The sequence below is a fragment of the Phyllobates terribilis genome, unplaced genomic scaffold (assembly GCF_046119375.1).
Source record: "Phyllobates terribilis strain yellow unplaced genomic scaffold, ASM4611937v1 Scaffold_5__5_contigs__length_657084704, whole genome shotgun sequence".
Lineage (NCBI taxonomy): Eukaryota > Metazoa > Chordata > Amphibia > Anura > Dendrobatidae > Phyllobates > Phyllobates terribilis.
Genome location: NW_027362765.1, coordinates 48379177 through 48399820, shown reverse-complemented (window position 1 = coordinate 48399820; position 20644 = coordinate 48379177). Strand labels below are relative to the sequence as shown.

Here is a 20644-nt window from a genome sequence, read left to right as displayed (position 1 = left end):
GTGGGACTTGTTCTATTAATCCATCTATACAGACCTCCATCAGGTTGCAAACTGAATATAATTTTTTTCTGCATCTACCTCTGAAAAAATATTTGGGCTTCTAGCTGTGTGTAGGATTTGTTCTATTAGTCCATCTATACTGACCTCCATCAGGTTGCAAACTGAATACAATTTTTTTCTGCATCTACCTCTGAAAAAATATTTGGGCTTCTAGCTGTGTGTGGGACTTTCTCTATTAGTCCATCTATACTGACCTCCATCAGGTTGCAAATTGAATATAATTTTTTTCTGCATCTAACCCAGCCAATAGTTTTGGCCTAATACCACAGTTTGGCCACTCAGCTCTGCTCGGTTCCCATCCATTGTTTTTTTGTGCAAACAACTCCAGAGTTGTGAATTAGTTAACCACCAAAATGAGTGGAAAAAGGCCTGCTGCTGGTGGAAAGGGGAATAGGCGTGTTGGGAAGGGGAAAAAAGGTTGTGTCCGTGGGGTAGGTGTTAAAGCAACAGTAACATCTGCAGAAGAAAGACCATCTTCCAGCCAAACTAAAATGTCTACTTCTTTTAGCGGACAATGTGATAAGATCCCTTTCTTACGGCCACGCCAATCGCTACAAATTCCAGATGAGGCACAAAAACAGCAGGTGCTTCAACGGATATCAAGTGCTCTTTAAGTGGGCTCTCCTCCACATCAACTTCAACATCACAAATACTCCAGTCCTCAAAGGTGTCACCCCAATCGCACTTGCTTCCTCACAGCTCCCAAATCTCCAGCTGCCCGTCTGAGTATGAGGTAGAACAGATGGTTGAGTCTGCATAGCTGTTTACTCATACTATAGCCTGGGAATCAGAGGTCGACTCCAGCGCTTCTGTGAATCCAGACGAGGAAATGATCTGCACTGATGCCCAGAATCTTTATGAGTCGGATCCAGGACCAGACGCAGAAGGTTCTGACCATAATGTAGACCCTCATTCTCAAACTGTAACTCCTGTTGGTGGAGACAATGAGGAAGACGATGATGAGACTCAAATACCTGATTGGAGCGACAACTTTAGTTTTTTGTCAGGGTAGGAACAGGTTGGCTCTGAGGACGACGGGTGTGATAACGCACAGGGTGATGATGATGAGGTTGGAGATCCCACTTACTGTCAACCCACAGTCAGCCAAGAGATGAGGTCAGCAGAGGAGGTGGAGGAAGATGCTAGTGACGACGAGGTCAGGTTGCGCCTTCCTGGACAGAGACGTAGTACTGGAAGCACGTCAACAACTGCATCCTCAAACACAACTCTGCCTCTCACCACAAGTCGTGGTGACTCTTCAGGTCGCATGGGTGCTAAGCCTTGCATAGCCTGGGCATTTTTTCAGATCGATAAAGATGACCCAACTCGTGTTATCTGTAACATTTGTCAGCAAAAGCTAAGTAGAGGCCAAAAAATACATAGTTTGAGTACTTCATGCATGAACCGGCACATGGACATGAAGCATAAGTTGCAGTGGGAAGCTCAGTGTGCTACAATGCGGCCTAGCCGGCCGGGCCAACCACCGTCTGCCATATCTTGTGCATCCGCGGCCTCTTCATCCTCTGTGACTGGGGGGACAGCAGTCACACCTGTTTTGGGGCGCAGACCTGCCACCTCTTTACCCGCAACAGCCAGCGTGATTGGCAGGTCATCATTTTCTTTGGAGGTGGTAACACCAGCTGGTGTTGAGCGCTGTCCGACATCGATAGCACCACCTTTGGATCAAGGCAACCTAACATGTCCGTTTGCATCTTCCTCACAGACCGGTAGTTTGCCGGGGACACCCTTATCAACCCCGTCTAAGCACAATAGCCAGCCCTCGGTCCCTCAGATGTGGACAAGTAAAAGACCATTTCCTCCTAGCCATGAGAAAGCTAAGAGGTTGAATTTCACCATCTGCAAGCTCTTGGCTACAGAAATGCTGCCTTTCCGCCTGGTGGACACAGAGGATTTTCGAGACCTTATGTCCGTCGCAGTGCCCCAGTACCAGATGCCCAGTCGGCACTACTTCTCAAAGAAAGGTGTGCCTGCGCTCCACCAGCATGTCGCACACAACATCACCGCTTCTTTGAGAAACTCTGTGTGTGACAGGGTGCATTTCACCACAGACACTTGGACGAGTAGGCATGGACAGGGGCGTTACATGTCGCTGACTGGGCACTGGGTAACTATGGTGACAGCAGGACAAGGGGCTGCTGTCCAAGTCTTGCCGTCCCCACGAGTTGTGCGTCAATCCTCTTTATGTCAAAGTTCCTTCACTGCTTCTGCCTCCTCAACCTCCTCTCGGTCTTCCACCTGCACCCAAAGCCTGTCTGGTCATGCCACAAGCTTTCTAACTGCGCAGAAGGGATCCTGCACACCTCCTTACTATGCTGGCAGTAGGGCTCAACGTCATCAGGCGGTTTTTACTTTGAAATGTCTGGGAAATGTGAGTCACACAGCTGAGGAGTTGTGGTCAGCTCTGGAGAACCAATTTCATGAATGGTTGTCTCCACTGGACCTGAAACCAGGGAAGGCCATGTGTGACAATGCTGCAAACCTGGGTGCGGCCCTTCGCCGGGGCAATGTCACACACGTGCCTTGTATGGCTCACGTGTTGAACCTGGTTGTCCAGCAATTTTTAGCCCACTATCCCAGACTAGATGGCCTTCTGCAGAGGGCACGGTCGCTGTGTGCTCACTTCCGCCATTCGCATCCCGCAGCTCAGCGACTTACATCTCTACAGAAGTCGTTCGGCCTGCCACTTCACCGGCTAAAATGCGATGTGCCTACCCGGTGGAATTCAACTCTGCACATGTTGCAGCGACTGTGGCAGCACCGACAAGCCCTGGTGCAATACGTTCTGACGTATAGCCTGGGCCAACGAGATCCAGAGGTGGGGCAAATCACGCTGGAGGAGTGGTCTCAGATCAGGGACCTATGCACCCTTCTGCACAGTTTTGAAATGGCGACGAAGATGTTTAGTGCTGACGATGCCATTATCAGCATGACTATTCTGGTGATTTACATGCTGGAGCACATGGTAAACAGAATTCGGAGTCAGGTGGTGGCACAAGAGGAGGTGGAGGAAGTAGAGGAGGAGGAGTTGTATGCGGAAGGGCTAACATCTGCAAGGTCCAGACGGTCGGCAGCACTAAGGCGGCAGGCATGTGAGGGTGGGGGAGATGGTTTTACCAGGGCGCATGGTAGCAGCCAAACTAGTGAGGAAGGTGCAGGAGCCCAGGAAGAAATGGAGGACGAACTGATGGAAGACTCATCAGATGAGGGAGACCTTGATCACATTTCTGTTGTGCGAGGTTGGGGGGAGAGGACAGAGGAAGGAAGCATGATTGTTACCTCGCCACCAACACAACAGGGACTTGGTGCTCCTGGATGCGCAACACACATGAGTGCCTTCTTGCTGCACTACCTGCAACATGACCCTCGAATTGTGAGAATTAGAAATAATCCTGACTACTGGGTTGCCACACTGTTAGATCCCCAGTACAAAAGTAAATTTGCAGAAATTATTCCTGCCATAGAAAGGGATGCACGCATGCAGGAGTATCAGCAGAGACTGTTGCAGAATCTTACATGTGCTTTTCCACAAAACACCAGTGGTGCACGTAGTGAATCTCACAGTTCCAACTTGCCAACCGTGGGACCGTCAAGTGTTCAGCACTCAAACCGTAACAGAACCACAGTATCTGCTGGTAACATCAATTTTGCGGAATCATTTCACCACTTTTTTAGCCCATCCTTTGCAAGGCCACAGGAGACAAGAAGTCTGACACATAGTCAACGCCTAGAGACGATGGTACAGGAGTATCTCCAAGTAAACATTGAAGCCATGACTGTGTCACTGGACCCTTGCTCTTTTTGGGCTTCCAATCTGGATAAATGGCCGGAGCTAGCCACTTACGCCTTGGAGATCTTGTCATGCCCCGCAGCCAGCGTTCTGTCTGAACGTGTGTTCAGCGCTGCTGGTGGTGTGCTGACAGATAAGCGCACGCGGCTCTCCACTGATAATGTAGACAGACTCACGTTCATAAAGATGAATAAATCATGGATCCGAAACGACTTTTCTACCCCTGTGTCATCCTGGGGAGAGTAAAAGCTTGATGATTGGTTAAAATCACCCTACCAACCGTTTTAAGCTTTCAAATTACTAATCATGTTTATCTGTATCTTGGCTGGAAAATAATTTGGGCTTTGTAGCAGTGTGCAGCACTGATTCTATTAGGCCATCTATAATAAGCTCCACCAGATTTAAAATTACTAATCATGTTTATCTGTATCTTGACTGGAAAATAATTTGGGCTTTGTAGCAGTGTGCAGCACTGATCCTATTAGGCCATCTATACTAAGCTCCACCAGATTTAAAATTAATAATAATTTTTAGCTGCATCTAGCCCGGAAAATAATTTTGGGGCTCCGAGATGCGCAAGACACATAAGTGCCTTCTTGCTGCACTACCTGCAACATGACCCTCATATTGTCAGAATTCGAAGTAATCATGACTACTGGGTTGCCACACTCTTAGATCCCCCAAACTTTTCGATCAACCTTTTCATTTTAATAAAGACCAAAAAAATGGTCATTTTTGAAATTATAAGCATTAGCAGGTTATTAGAAACTGAAATCAAACAGTTTTCAACTCAAAACTTTATTCTAGGTGATGTTACATTTTCACATAGGACCCCTTGTTCGAAAGGAGCTTCTGAACTCTCTCGTCTATTGAATTTGTCAGGTTTTGGATGGTTTCTGCTTCAATTGTTTTGCATGAGGACAGAATACCCTCCCAGAGCTGTTGCTTAGATGTGAACTGCCTCCCGCCATCATAGACACTCCTTTTGATGATGCTCCAGAGGTTCTGAATGGGGTAGAGGTCAGGGGAGCATGGGGGTCACACCATAAGTTTGTCCCCTTTTATGCCCATATCAGCCAGAGATGCAGATGTTTTATGTGCAGCATGAGATGGTGCATTATCATGCAAAAAAATGATCTTGCTGTGAAATACACGGTTCTTCTTCTTGAACCATGGCAGGAAGTGCTGTTTGAGAAAATCCACATACATTATGGAGTTCATCTTTAGCGCCTTCAGGGATCCTAAAGGGGCCGACAATCTCTCTCCCCATGATTCCAGCCCAAAACATTACTCCACCTCCTCCTTGTTGGCGCTGTAGCCGTGTTTGCGTGGGGTGTCCATCAACAAGCCATCCTCCACTCCATCCATCTGGACCATCAAGCGCTGCACGGCACTCATCCGTGAACAAAACAGTTTTGAAATCAGTCTTCATGTAATGTTTGGCCCACTGGAGCCGTTTCTGCTTGTGTGAAGTGGATAGAGGAGGTCGACAGGATGGCGTATGCACAGCTGCAAACCTCTGAAGGACCCTGCATCTTGTTGTTCGGGGGACGTTGGAGGCATCAGCAGCTTCAAAAACTTGTCTGCTGCTATGACAAGGCTTTTTTGCCGCTGCTCTTTTAACCTGACGTAATTGCCTGTAGGAAAGAGTCCTCAATTTGCCCTTATCAGCACGCACACGTGTGTACTGTGAATCAGCTACATACTTCTTGATTGCCAAGACACTTCATCCTGATCATCGCACAATGTTGATTGTAGTCATGCCTTGACCTAAACACTCCACAATTTGTTGCTTCTCAGCAGCCGACACATCCTTTTTCTTTCCCATTTTGGCAGAAAATGTAGGCTGCTTAATAATGTGAGACAGCCTTCTTAAGTAGTCTTGCCTTTCATTGGACACACCTGCCAAACTAATTAGCACAGGTGTCTGCAATTGCTTACAGTGATATAAAGAGCCCTGACACACATCACCATCAATGAGTTTAACTGACAAACAAACAAATTCTTCCCTTATCACTCCTAAACACTTTTTGCATAATAATTTGGAACACAGTGTACATGTGCTTTTCCACAAAACACCAGTGGTTCACGTAGTGAATCTTACAGTTCTAACTTGCCAACCGTGGTCTGTATGGAGTTGTTCAATAAAGGGCCCAAAATTAAGATAACATAGATGGGAGAGGTCTCTATGAATAGGAATTCCTAAGTATTTGATACCCTGTGAGGGCCAGGCAAAGGGAAAGTTGGACTGGATGGAATCCTATATGGATTTGGGGAGGGAGACATCGAGGGCCTCAGACTTCGCTGCATTGATTTTAAAATTTGACCATGTAACAAAGTGATCTATTTCAGCCATAACAGCATGGATGGATATATGTGATTGAGTGATATATACTAGGACATCATCAGCAAATAGAGAGCACTTGTACTCGGTGCCTCCCACCTCAATCCACCTAATATTGGGGTTATGGCGAATTGATGAGAGCAGGTGCTCCGTCACTAGGATGTATAAGAGAGGGGACAGAGAACATCCCTGCCTTGTCCCATTGGTGATTGTGAAAGGTGATGAAAATGTTCTGATGCACCCCCTGGGCCTTGGGACACCCGGAGCCGGACCCTTTTTGGTGGATGCTGGTGGTTGTAGTCTTCGTGGTGGCGACCCGGTTCCGTGACTCAGGGTGGTCAAACCAGTGGCGGAACTATTTATGTGGTTTTGATGTTTAAATGTCCGACTACGCCACCCGTGGATTGCGGTCAGAGTGAACCGCCGCTGCAGGGCAGACCGCTGAGGCTGGTGTTGTGGGTGCAGCAGAGCGTAGCATAACTCCCCACGGGAGGAGTATAGCCTCAGGGCAGTGTATGCGGAGGATGGGGGTGATGGTGCAGGGCAGCAGCAGTAACGACACGGAGTCAGTGATGCAGTCCAGGGCCTTTACTCACAGTTCTTATTATCCAGACCACGTCTGCAGGTAACGGCTGCCCACGTCGTACTGTGCTCACCAGGTGAGGGGCTCAGACAACTCCCAGATAACTTTGGAGCGCTTCACAGGACCCCTTTGTGTGTCCTTTGTCTGGCCTTTCTTACCAACCCTTCTGTCCGGCTGCCTCGGGCCTCCTCTTGGTAAACTTGGCGCCAGTTTCCCTGACCCTATCTGGTGCCTTCCTAGCGGGTGTAGCGAGGGGCTGCGCCACATAAAATGTCACAGCCTCCGGTTTCTAGCTGAGGGTCGTTTCCTGCCTCCACTAGTTTCGGGGACCGGTCTCCCAGTTTGGCCTGACCCCTCCACGCAGGTGGATTCGGGCGTGCGGTGGCGACTCGCCCGTCCGCACCCCTGGGATCCCTTCATTCCTCGTTCCTGGAGCCTTCTCCGCTCCTCTTCCTTCCTTCTCCCTCTTCCAGGCCTGGGCCTCTGTTACTAGGCCCGCCTCCGGAGCAGAGCTCATGCAGAGCCCCTGCTCCCTGCCACTTCTGCTCAGACTTCTCTGCACTGAACTAAGGTGGTGCCCACCTTTTATACTCCCTTCTCAATGCACCCAGGAACTGCTTCCTCCCTGCTCCTGCACTACAGGGTTCCCCTTCCTCCGTGTTCCCTCCCCCCACTCCAGCCAGGGACAGGGACTGTCGTGCCCATCTCAGAGGCATATTGGTCGCCCTGCCCCACGGCAATGTGGTGTAATGCATGCAGGTGTCGGGTCCTGATCCACACTCCATCCTTACCTGAGAGTGAGATATCACACCTCTGGGTGAGGTGCAATACCTCTGTAGCAACTGTAACATACCTGGCGGCGTCCTTGCATAGTGGTCCATTTCCCACTGTGCAGGAGCGCGCACTTGATCTCCTGTCCGGAATGTCTCTCTGGCTTCCCTCCATGCTGTCTGTTTGTGTCTGTCTCTGCTGCTTAAGGGCGGCGCCCGATCACTTCCTGCTTTTTGTACCTGCTGTGGGTCACACCCCTTGTGCGTCCTCAGCCTATTGCTGTCTGACACTTGGTATATAGCTCAGCAGCTCCCTTCTATCCCTGCCTGAGCATAGTGTTTTCCTTCAGTGTGTGCTTGCACTCTGAAGGTGCCAGGTCCCGTCTTTGTTTCCTTGTCTGCCTTTCCTGGAGGCTGTATTTCCAGGCCTGTCTGAACTGAGTCCTGTATTTCTCCTGCTTTGCGGTATTAGTTCCCGTGTCTGAACTAAGTCCTTTATGTCTCCTGCTTTTTGTATCAGTTCCCGTGTCTGAACTGAGTCCTGTATGTCTCCTGCTTTTTGTATCAGTTCCCGTGTCTGAACTGAGTCCTGTATGTCTCCTGCTTTGCGGTATCAGCTCCCGTGTCTGAACTGAGTCCTTTCTGTGTTCTCTTGTCTGTCCTGTCTGAACTCGCTCCTAGCCTGTATTGTTCCTGAGTCCCGGTGTGTACTGGGTCCTATCCCGCCTGTGTTCCTACCTGCTAGTGCCTCCCTGTCTGCACTCTAGCTGTGCTTGCCTTTACCCCCCTGCCTGCATACCCGCCTGCCTGCATACCAGTCGTGCCTGCCTATACCCACCAGTCTGTGTGCCAGCCTGTTCCTGTATTCCCCTGTGTGGGTCAACAGCCGTGTCCGGGGTCTGTCCTGGAGTAGCACCTGGTCCCTCTGCTCGGTTCCTCCTTGGTGCACTGGCGTCGTATGCCGTCGTGCGACCCTGGTCGGATCGGGTGAATACTTAGTCACGCCCCTCCAGGCATTCACTCTCCGGCACGGTCCAGTGGAATCACTACCAATCACACGCACACGCCGCTTAGCCCGGGCGTGTGCATAACAGCAACCGAGCCCTCTGGGTGCTACAGTTCCATTTATCTTCAGCCTAGGTGACGTATTGTGATACAGGGCCGTGATTTTGGCTATAAAAGGGTCCCCTAGACCCCTACCCCAAGCTTTTTAAGAGAATCATATATGGCGTGCCAGGAGACTCTATGGAATGCTTTCTCAGCATCCAACGAGAGTATCTAATTACAAATTTTTAACTGCATCTAGCCCAGGAAATACTTTGTGCCTAGTAGCAGTGTCTGCTAGTCAGCGGATTATCCCGGCTGTTAAGCAAGCTACACCACCTGTAGTTTGGACACTTAATTTTTTCAAAGGAAATGCTTCGGGACCACGGGATACTCAGTGAAGAGCATCAGGAGGCACCCCAAGGCATAGGGGCTGGGACTGGCAGTAGGATGCCTTGCGGTGGACAGCCGAGCTCAATCCTTATAAAAGCTTTTTAACTGCAGCAGCTTTAGTGGACGCTACTGGAGCTGGAATTACGCGGCTCCTGGCATGAGACTTGCCCTCCAATAGATCCTTGTAAATGGATTTAAAGTGTATTCATTCAAATTAGAGAGACAATTTAAATTAAAAAGCTTAGAGCTGCCTCCACCACAGGGGGGCTCGCTCGACCCACCAGCGGACAGGCACCAGTATTGGGAGAGGGGGGCTGGCCGTCAGGGTTCACCGCGGCTCTGGCACAAACCCGGCGACACGGAGGTGGCACGGGCAGGAGCGGACTGAACGTGTCGGCTTCTCACTTTTTGGATTTTAGAAGGGCATGACATGCCTATATCTGTGTCTCCCCCTCCTTTTACTCCTCCACCTCTTTTCTTTTCGCATGACTATATGTACTTGTCACTTTTCCATGTGTTAGTTGTGTCTTCTGAGCAGTTTGTCAGCTTTTGGACACCTTTGAAGGTGTTTCTATGTGTTTTTGTTTGCCTGCCATTGGTTTTAACGGTGTTCGAAGGTGTTCGACGAACAGTTCGGCGAACACACGGGTGTTCGACGAACCGAACCAAACTCGAACACTACGGGGGTGGCTCAACACTAGTGATGAGGAGGAGGAACATGAGCTAGATGCCTGTGCTACCCACACCAGCTTCATCCCGTCTGAGCGTGGATGGACTGAAGAGGAGGAGGAGGAGGAGATGATGGAGAGTTGCCCTCCTTGTGGGGGACAGAGAAGTCTTGCCTGCTGGGAGTCTGGCACACATAGCTGACTTTATATACAGCTGCCTTTGCCGTGACCCTCGCATTATATGCATTTTGCCAAACAACGATTACTGATTGTTCACCCTTCATGACCCACCCTACAAAATGAACTTTCCATCTCGCCTTCCTGTGGCAGAGAGGGATAGTAAAATGGTGCAATACCAGAAGGCCTTAGTCAAACAATTAGTGCAAAAATTCCCATCTGGAAGCCCTGGCAGCAAAGGTCATAGATCCTTGGGCAACCAAGGAGAAGAGACGAAGGAGACACACACCGGGTCCAACAGAGGCATAGGAAATCTATCAAAGGTCTGGAACAGTTTCACTAGACCCTCCCAGGCCCCGATGCGTGGGGTAGTCTGACAAGGAGGGAAAAGTTTTGGAAGTTAGTGAAGGAGATGCCGACCATGCCAGCATCCTCTGTGATTCCTTTGTGCCGTACAACTTTTGTTTATCCAATCTGGACAGGTGGCATGAACTGTCCCTCTACACCTTGGAGGTTCTGGTCTGCCCTGCCACTAGCGTTTTGTCAGAGCGGGTTTTTAGTGCCGCCTGGGGCATAATAACTAATAGGTACATCCGCCTGTCAACTGAAAATGCTGACAGACTGACTCTTATCAAAATGAACATGGCCTGTATTGGCCCAAACTTATGAACCCCAACAGAAGACAGCAACGGAATATACAGCCAATTCAAATGTTTGTTTTTCTGGTGTATTCCTATGCACAGCTTCCCAACCAAAAAAGGGTATATGGTTCATTGTTTCTTCTTTTTCTTGTCCTCCTCCTCTTCCACCATATCAACAGGGTCGTCTTTCTTCTAATTTTTGGTAGCCCTTGCACTTAGTGCATAGCCTTTATGAGTCTAGGAGTCCCACTACCTAACAATTTTAACAGAATATGTATGAGGCCCTGCTTTATATTTAATACAGGATGTATCAGAGTCCCTCTTCCTACTTATTTTTGACAGTTTTTGCATTGTCCGCATAGGCTTTGTGAGATTCAGAGTGCCTCCTTCATAAATTAAACAGGATGTGTCTGACCATGTCACACACACCACATGCCCAGATAAGGTAGTAAAATGTTAAAATTACTGGTGACTACCAGTGGGTGTAGTTTTATTTCCCCTCTACTATGTCATTTTCACCATTGAAAGCAATGAGAAAGTGCAAAAACATTACATGTGAACATAGCCGAGGGGTGGATTAGGCAGGTTTTTTTTTTTCTCTTTTTTAATTTTGTGTCACATAGAAGTCATTATACATGAAAGAATGTTAACTAACATTTTTTCCTGTAAAATCCATTTTATCTTCGGTTTTGTATGTTTTATTATCACTCTGTAAAAGTGGTGTAATAACATCTTTCCCATCAGGGGTGGATTAAGAGTAGCCAGGGCCCCGGGCAGTTTAGAAGGCGGGCCCCCCACCCCCGCGTACCTGATGGGTCACGTGACGTGTCACATGATCCCCTTTGTTAAATCATGTGATCGGTCATGTGAGCAACACACAAGTGGTTTGGTGCATATCTGTAGATGGGAAAAAAAGAAGATAGCGCAAATTTTTCCCTTGTGTACAGCATTATACATAACATAGCGTTATACAAAATAGAGCAGGGGTGAGAGATCAATTTTCCTAAGGGGCCACATGAGAGACCGTGACTGTTGTGGAGGCCGAACCAATAGGCTGAAATTAATTCTGCTCAATATTAATATTAACATTCATTATAATTATTTGTTTACATTAATTGTATGACTTAATATAGAGCAGATTTAAGTATGCTGACATCCCCCTATATACAGTATGAAGCCCCCATAGCTGGTTACATACAGTGTGAGCCCCCATAGCTGGTTATATACAGTATGAGCCCCCATAGCTGGTTACATACAGTGTGAGCCCCCCATAGCTGGTTATATACAGTGTGAGCCCCCATAGCTGGTTATATACAGTGTGAGCCCCCCATAGCTGGTTATATACAGTGTGAGCCCTCATAGCTGGTTACATACAGTGTGAGCCCCCCATAGCTGGTTGTATACAGTATGAACCCCCTAGCTGGTTATATACAGTATGAGCCCCCCATAGCTGGTTATATACAGTATGAGCCCCCCATAGCTGGTTATATACAGTGTGAGCCCCCATAGCTGGATATAAACAGTATGAGCCCCCCCATAGCTGGATATATACAGTATGAGCCCCCCATAGCTGGATATATACAGTATGAGCCCCCCATAGCTGGATATATACAGTATGAGCCCCCCATAGCTGGATATATACAGTATGAGCCCCCATAGCTGGATATATATAATTAAAAAAATAAACAACACATACTTACCACGCTCCCGTAGCCCCGACGCTGTGCTTCAGACAGTACCCGGGGCCATTCCCACTCTGCCTGACGTCATGAGGCAGGGCGGGCCCAGCATCTGCGCGTGATGGTGACTACATGCAGCCGCCTAGGAATGGCTGCATCGTGACGTGAGTGGGCACCTAACTGTTAAATAGACGCCCCCAACCGCCCGCGCTGTGTATGCTGGGTCCGCTCTGCCTGACATCATGCGGCAAGGCGGGCTCAGCATAACTCAAGGCGCCTGCGGCCGCGGGCTGGCAGCGGTAACTTAAATAACACATGGGATTGCGAATTATAATGGAGGCAATTCATGGGCCCCCCGGAGCATCGGGCCCGGGCGGTAGCCCAGATTGCCCTCATTATAATCCGCCTATGGTTCCCATCAGTGACCTGGGAGTCAGATGCGTCCAGGCGTCTTCCCCATGCTCTTCATATTCCATTTGAGTGCTTTTTCCATCCATTTCAGTGATTTTCCTGCTCCCCCAGCCTGTTAGGGTCTGTCGGAAAAATTCTTGGGTGTCCCACTGACTTCCATTATACTTGTTACTCGGATCGAGCTCGTCCGAGCGTCCGACCTGCTCTATTTGAGTACTTATGCATTTTAGTGCTCACTCATTACTAGTGCGGAGCAGGACAGCAGGACCTCCAGTGACCTCTGTCACGCCCTGAGCAATTAATGCTTCATTTTTATTTCACTTACATGGTAATTACTCAGGAATGCAGTAATGGATAATGGATAGAAGATATAAAGGTGTGGATGGATTTACATTTTAAAGACCTGCTGGATGCACATAATTGCGATTAGGAGATGGTTGATGTTACTGGCAGATTTCCTTTATGGGGTGGTTAATCGCCTGTTTGGATAGGCTAACAAGTGTTACATGCGCCCACAAAGATCTCTGACACCATTCTGTGCATATTGATTATCATAGTTATTGGTAGCACCTGACATGTTTACAAGTTCTAAGTCGCAGGCCACACACATGCCATAGACTTCAATACAAATTACGGGCAACGGTCGACTGATCAGCAACTTGGCTGTTGTATTTACTTCTCAAAAATAAGCTGCAGTAAGATGCACAAATGTTTTTTGAGCAAATTGCTGTCACGTGACACATGTAGTCCTCGCCTTCCACAAGCTGTTAATGGATGAACAAGCTTTTTAACGAACGCTCATTCTCAATTTTTGGCTTTGTCTAGATGGGCCTTTGTACAACTTGAAGGGAATGTCTCGTGTCCTCAAATGGAGCATATCTGCAGATATAGAGTTAAAGGGACCTGTCAGCACAGAATGACTGTTCAAACCAAGTCCAGCTTCTCGGTGCATCTTGACGTGGCCAAACATTAAAATACACCTTCCCACCTGCATGTTTTTCATCTATCTACGCTATTCTTTGGCTCTATGAAGCCAGAGCTGTCAATCAAAGAAGAAGGGATGGCGGAGATAGATGGAAAACAAGCAGGTGCGAAGGTGCATTAAATGTTTGTATAAGAAACACCATTATAGTGAACAATATCAATATTGAATGACAAGGACACTGGACAATAACATCATCAAGAAATATTAATATTGACAACGCTAATATCAAACCATAAGAATATCGAATGACAGCAATATCCCTACGTAGATTCTAGGGGACGGTCAGCAAAGAAAGCACACCAATAAAAGTGTATAAAAAGAAACTGTGTAATACCTAGAATCAAATGTGCAGTATAACATTGATACTTGATTTGAACAGTCATCCTGTGCTGACAGAGTCCCTTTAGCCTGCAGGTTAATAGGGTGTTAATGCTGTCTGGCTGCTGTACTGAAAACTCTTCTTTCCCTTTGCAGCTGGGGGGGAAAGGTGAAGGAGAGGGAAAGCAGCTCAGGGTTGGTAAGCAGACCTTTAAAACTGCTCCAGAATGTGCACTCCTGAGAGCTTGAGATCTCTGCTTGGCTCAGTGCTTAATGAAATGTTGCCACTGCGCATGTTCAGCAACCGCTCCAATATAGGAGTGGCGTCTGGTCTTTTAGGCAACGAGCAGGAAGCAATAAATGTCATAAACTCTTAGCAAGAGAATGGTGTAACATAGAAAAAGCTAATCAATTGCAAACTTGCTTAGTTTTACAATGTCTACACTGATTTAAATGGATTGTCCTTTCTTAAACTACAAGTCTGTGTAACATCCGTGGCGGCATGCTTGCATAGTGCTCCACCTCCCACTATGCAAGACCGCAATCTTGCCTGTCAGTCCAGCCTGCAAATCTTGCTCCAGTTCATGCTGTGTGCTTTTCTCTTGACTGACTGCTTAGGGCGGCGGCCCGGTTACTTCCTGATTCTTATAGTGGGCGCACCCCTAATGCGTCTCCAGCCTATTGCTGTGAGTCACTGGATATTTAAACCCCCTCCACCCAGTAGAAGGTGCCTGAGCAACACCTTCACTCAGTTTGTCTTTGCAACTGTATTGCCAGGTCCTGTCCTGTTATCTCTGACTTTTAGTCTGTTTCCGCCCCTCTGGGGGCTGCATTCCCAGACCTGTTATCTCTGACTTCTAGTCTGTTTCCGCTACTCTGGGGGCTGTATTCCCAGGCCTGTTACCTGTGACTTCTAGTCTGTTTCTGCCACTCTGGGGGCTGTATTCCCAGGTTCGTTTTTGTATCTCATTGCAGTAGCAGTTCCTGTCTGAACTGTATCCTAGCCCGTTACCTGTTTGTCTCTGTGTCCGAACCTTCCCTTTTTCTGCAGTGTCTGAACCTGCACCTAACTCCAACTCGTTGTCTCTGTACTTATGTTTGTGAGTTTTGTGTCCACTCGCTACTTCATTGTAAGTACCTTGTGTGTATCTGGTTCTGCTTGTCCTGTTTCCCTGCCTCCATATCTACTTCCTGTGTTCTAACCATCTTCCTGTATTTTCCAGTCTGTTCCATGTGAACAGAGCCCTGTCCTGTCTGTCTGCACCTTCTGCTCTGCTTGTTCACCGCATCTGCAGTTTCACTCTGCTCTGCTTGTCCACCGCACCTGCAGTTTCGCTCTGCTCTGCTTGTTCACCGCACCTGCGGTTTCGCTCTGCTCTGCTTGCCCACCGCACCTGCGGTTTCGCTCTGCTTGTCCACCGCACCTGCGGTTTCGCTCTGCGCTGCTTGTCCACCGCACCTGCGGTTTCGCTCTGCGCTGCTTGTCTACCGCACCTGCGGATTTTGCTCTGCTCTGCTAGTCTACCGCATCTGTGGGTTTTGCTCTGCTCTGCTTGTCTACCGCATCTGCGGGTTTTGCTGTGCTCTGCTTGTCTACCGCATCTGCGGGTTTTGCTCTACTCTGCTTGTCTACCGCACCTGCGGCTCTGTTCCTGTATCCCAGTCTGTACTGGTCGCTATCCTGGCTGCGTTCCTACCTGCCAGTACCTACCTGTCTGCATGCCAGCCGTGCCTGCCAGTACCCACCTGTCTGCATACCAGCCGTGCCTGCCAGTATCCACCTGCCCGTATGCCAGCCTAACCTGCCTGTTCCTGCATTCCCCGGTGTGGGTCAACAGCTGTGACCGGGTTCTGACGTGGAGTAGCACCTGGTCCCGCTACTCTGTTCCTCCCTGGTTCACGGAGTCGACTGAGCCGCCGTGTGACCTTGGTCGGACCGAGTTGATACTTAGTCACGCCCCTCCAGGCACTCCTCGGTTCATGGTCCAGTGGGATCACTAACCACGCTTACGCCAGTCAGTCCGGGCGTGAGCGTAAGAATGATTTAGAATGCATGCCATTTATCCATATAGTTCAAATTAAATTAGAATATTTAATGCCGTACGTATGAATTTTATAATAGTTTTTTTAAAAGAATAATTTAAGACTTTTGATTAGATATGGCCCAAGAGAATATCAAAAGCCTAATCTGCATCAAGACTGGCAATCATTTGATCTTTAAATTTCTTAATGAGATATCTGTAAAATTCACCAAATCAAAGATCTGATACTCTGTGTGATAGAGCATTTATGGACAAACCCAATCTGAGAGGACATCATAGTATTAGTGAGAATAGATTGGAATAAGGCCACCGTAATTTTAGTTAACATTAAGAATAGAAGTTGGTCTACAAGACCCAAAAATCAAGAGGTCCTTACCTGGCTTGAGCAACATAAAGAAGCAGTCTTCATTAGCACAATCAGGCATAGTTCTGACCTCCACTATCTCGTTAAAATCACTGACAGGCTAGAGACACTGCCATGAAAGATCTGCAAAACAAGATTGAACACCCTGACCTATCTGCAATCACACGCAATACAATGTGGAGGAAATAGCTGACATTTTTACATGGAATCTAAGAGAAGCTAGTAACCTACCCGGCCTATTATCCCAATGGAAATACTTATTCTTTTGATATGATAACTGGATGGCAGCTTGCTCATGAAGAACAGAATTAAGTGCTTTCTTAGTTTGCAGATAGTATTCTTTTGCTACTGGGGTTCCTCAAGTTTTAAAGACTCTCTAGGCCAGGGGTCTCAAACTCAGCTTGGCATATGGGCCGCACACGGAAAAACATTTAATTTGGGGGGGGCCTCATTATTTGTATGACAGTGACATTTTTAGTGATACCATTTTATTTTCTATACACCTTTTGAACTGGTCCTCATCTTGCAGACATGGTCTCCCCTCCAGGTCCCCCATACTGCAGACATGGTCTTCCCTCCAGGTCTCCCATATTGCAAACATGGTCTCCTATCCAGGTCCCCTATATTGCAGACATGGTCTCCCATCCAGGTCCCCTATATTGCAGACATGGTCTCCCATCCAGGTTCCCCATATTGCAGACATGGTCTCCCATCCAGGTTCCCCATATTGCAGACATGGTCTCCCATCCAGGTTCCCCATATTGCAGACATGGTCTCCCATCCAGGTTTCCCATATTGCAGACATGGTCTCCCATCCAGGTTCCCCATATTGCAGACATGGTCTCCCATCCAGGTTCCCCATATTGCAGACATGGTCTACCATCCAGGTTCCCCATATTGCAGACATGGTCTCCCATATTATAAACATGGTCCCCCATATTGCAGACATGGTCCCCCATATTGCAGACATGGTCCCCATATTGCAGACATGGTCTCCCATCCAGGTCCTCCATATTACAGACATGGTCCCCCCATATTGCAGACATGGTCCCCCCATATTGCAGACATGGTCCCCCCATATTGCAGACATGGTCCCCCATCCAGGTCCCCCATATTGCAGACATGGTCCCCATATTGCAGACATGGTCTCCCATCCAGGTCCCCCATATTGCAGACATGGTCCCCATATTGCAGACATGGTCTCCCATCTAGGTCCCCCATATTGCAGACATGGTTCCCATATTGCCGACATGGTCTCCCATCCAGGTCCCCCATATTGCCGACATGGTCCCCCATCCAGGTCCCCCATATTGCAGACATGGTGCCCCATATTGCAGACATGGTCTCTGTCACAAACCGATCGGAGCCACGTGCCCCTGATCCTTCCTCACAACTTCCGGGAGTTCCGGGTTTAGGATAATGTGAAGCGAGCTTATAAATTTTATATATTTATTTACTCAAAAGAGCGATGCTAGGTACAATATATACAAGCGGTTACAAGATATATATATACAGTAGTCAGACAAATACAGTAAAGAAGCAGTAATACGATACAGAAAAATTAAAAGGAACAAAAGTGAATATACCAAACTTTCATCAAAGGTCTCTGGACACGGCAGGAAGGGTGCTGTCATGGGTCCAGGGCGGTTCCTAGTGTCCTTCTGCCCATCTGTAGCGACATGTGACCCTCAACAGAAGACCCCTCCTCTCTCACAGAGGGACACATTTATACGTAACTTGGGCAGGGCAGCAAATAGGCGATTTACATGTAATCTCCTCTTCCCTTCTATCAGACATTTCATAATCCATTTCCCAGCAATATCCTCATTGTAAGGTGCGCATGGTAATTGATCTAACACAGGAGCTTTCCCCTGACTTCAGAGGTAATTCAATTAGCTATTCCTCATTGCCACGATTCAATTAGCTCCCCCATACTCTTGTCAGGAATAGGCGTTTGCACTGCAAAGGTATATATCCTAGCTGACCTGTATTCAATTCTCTCCTGGGGTCCTTTGAAGTCAGACAGACTAGCATTCCTGCTGAGACCTTCATAACTGGGAATATGAATTTCCAGTCCCTGGCCTCACCACAGTCTCCCATCCAGGTCCCCCATATTACAGACATGGTCCCCCATCCTGGTCCTTATCTTGCAGACATGTCCCCCATCCAAGTTCCCCCCATACTGCGGTCAGGGTCCCCGTCCCCCCATACTGCGGTCAGGGTCCCCGTCCCCCCATACTGCGCACAGTGCCCCCCTGTTCTGTATTTCACCTGACAGAGAAAAAAATAAAAGATTCTCACCTATCCTCCGTTCCCTCGGCATCCTTTATGCACCTGTGGCCCGCAGGCACAGACCCCGTAACGATCGCGGCTCTCTCCCGCAGTCGCCGACATCAGCGCTGTAGTTTAGTGTATTGCCGCGCAGAGACCGGCTCTCTGCACAGCCATACCAGTGTCAGCCACCGGCCTATCAGAGGCCAGCAGCTGCCATCTGCGCATGGCAGTGACGTCATACGTCGCTGCGCTGGGACGCAGATGTCAGCTGCTGGCCTCTGATAGGCCGGCGGCTGACACTGGTTTTGCTGTGCAGAGAGCCGATCTCTGCGCGGCAATACCCTGCACTACAGCGCTGATGTCGGCGGCGGTGGCTGGAGAGAGCCATGATCGTTACGGGGTCTGTGCCTGCAGGCCGCAAGAAGCAGCCGGAGGGGCCACATGCGGGACGTGTGTTTGAGACCCCTGCTCTAGGCTTTGTTGTGGTATGAAAGGTGGAGATATCTAGTAGAAAAGAATGTTTTCTTTTGTCTAATAACGCATAAAATTATGTGCCCTTTAGCTTCCATTTTAGCCATTGTCCAAAACAAATTAATATTATCCAAGCAAACTAGTTTATCTCTCATAAAATCATCCCAATGGGCCTCCAAAAACCATCTAGAATCATCTAATTGTAAAGAAATTGTACAGGAACCTCCATCTCATTACAAATCTATGTCTGCGGCGGATATTACCCCAGATTACATCTTTTGTAATGTAATGAGTGAAATAAGCAGGCTTAACCATGCCATTTAAGCAAGGATATTCACATGCAATTCATTATGATGTTACATCGGCTAATCTTCTCCCCATTCAGGTCCCTACAATATCGTATTCTCTCTGGAGATCTTCAATATAAGAGAATTCTGATAAACCCATCAAGGATGTATAGGGACAGGGATGAAATGGTTGAGAGAATGTTAGATCTCACCCTAGAGATCCTCTTCCGGCTTACTGGAGAGGTGAGAGATTCTGATGACGTCACATTGCATCATTATTACCTATTGGAATAACAGATGGACAGAACTGGAGAGGTAAGGACTCTGGAACTATCTGTAGTGAGACTTATTAATGTGTCTCTCCATGACCAGGATTATACAGTAGTGAAGACCTCTAGTGAGCGCTGTCAAGCTCCTATGTCTGAGGGATGGGGAACACCCCTGAACCCAATCACGGGGCCTCTACCTCACCCCCTGATGCATGAGGACATAGATGACCCGAAGATCCTAGAACTCACCTACAAGATGATTGAGATGCTGACTGGAGAGGTGACACTGCTGGGAATGGTGGGGCATTATACAGTAATGCTATGAGGGGATCGCGGTGATGATTGTATCATTTTATGTGTCAGGTTCCTCTAAGGTGTCAAGATGTCGCTGTCCATTTCTCCATGGATGAGTGGGAATATTTAGAAGAACATAAAGATCAGTACAAGGACGTCATGATGGAGGTTCCCCAGCCTCTCAAATCACCAGGTAATGGAGATTACTGTATACGTGCTTGTAGTGGAGCAAAACTGCTGGAATATAATTTTTCAAAAATATAATCCTCCACCAATTCCAAAATTGTTAAAAAACACTTGTTTTATGATTATCTTACTATGTAAACAGGGTGCCGATCACCCTATGAGCAAGCAAAATGCTCGTTCATTGGGTGAAACGATCTTTTATTCAGTATAAAAAATTATTGTAAACAGGACACTGATCAATGTGGTATAGATGCTGAGTGCGCATTGTTTGCTTTGGTCTGCCCATGTAAACAGGCATTCAAATGACCACAGATTAGTAAAAGTTTACCGATCGACGGTTGTATCGTGCGACAATCGGCCTGTCTGTACAGACCCTTAGTTTGACTTCCCATTGTTAACTTAAAAAAAAGAGTTTAAAACTCCTTTAATATTGGCGTTTTTGTGATAAACTCATAAGTCTTGCCTGACATCTAATTATTTGGCACAAAGTAACACGACTCATAAAATAGTCTTGTCAGTGTAACTTCTTCCATACTGAGTTGACATGGTATTACTCTGTAACAACTGTTCAATGAA

The 20644-nt window shown here is 47.8% G+C and overlaps 1 pseudogene; it reads left to right on the top strand.

The window, feature by feature from the left end:
• LOC141271433 (uncharacterized) overlaps positions 1–20644 on the top strand; it is a 117912-nt pseudogene that overhangs the window by 52361 nt on the left and 44907 nt on the right.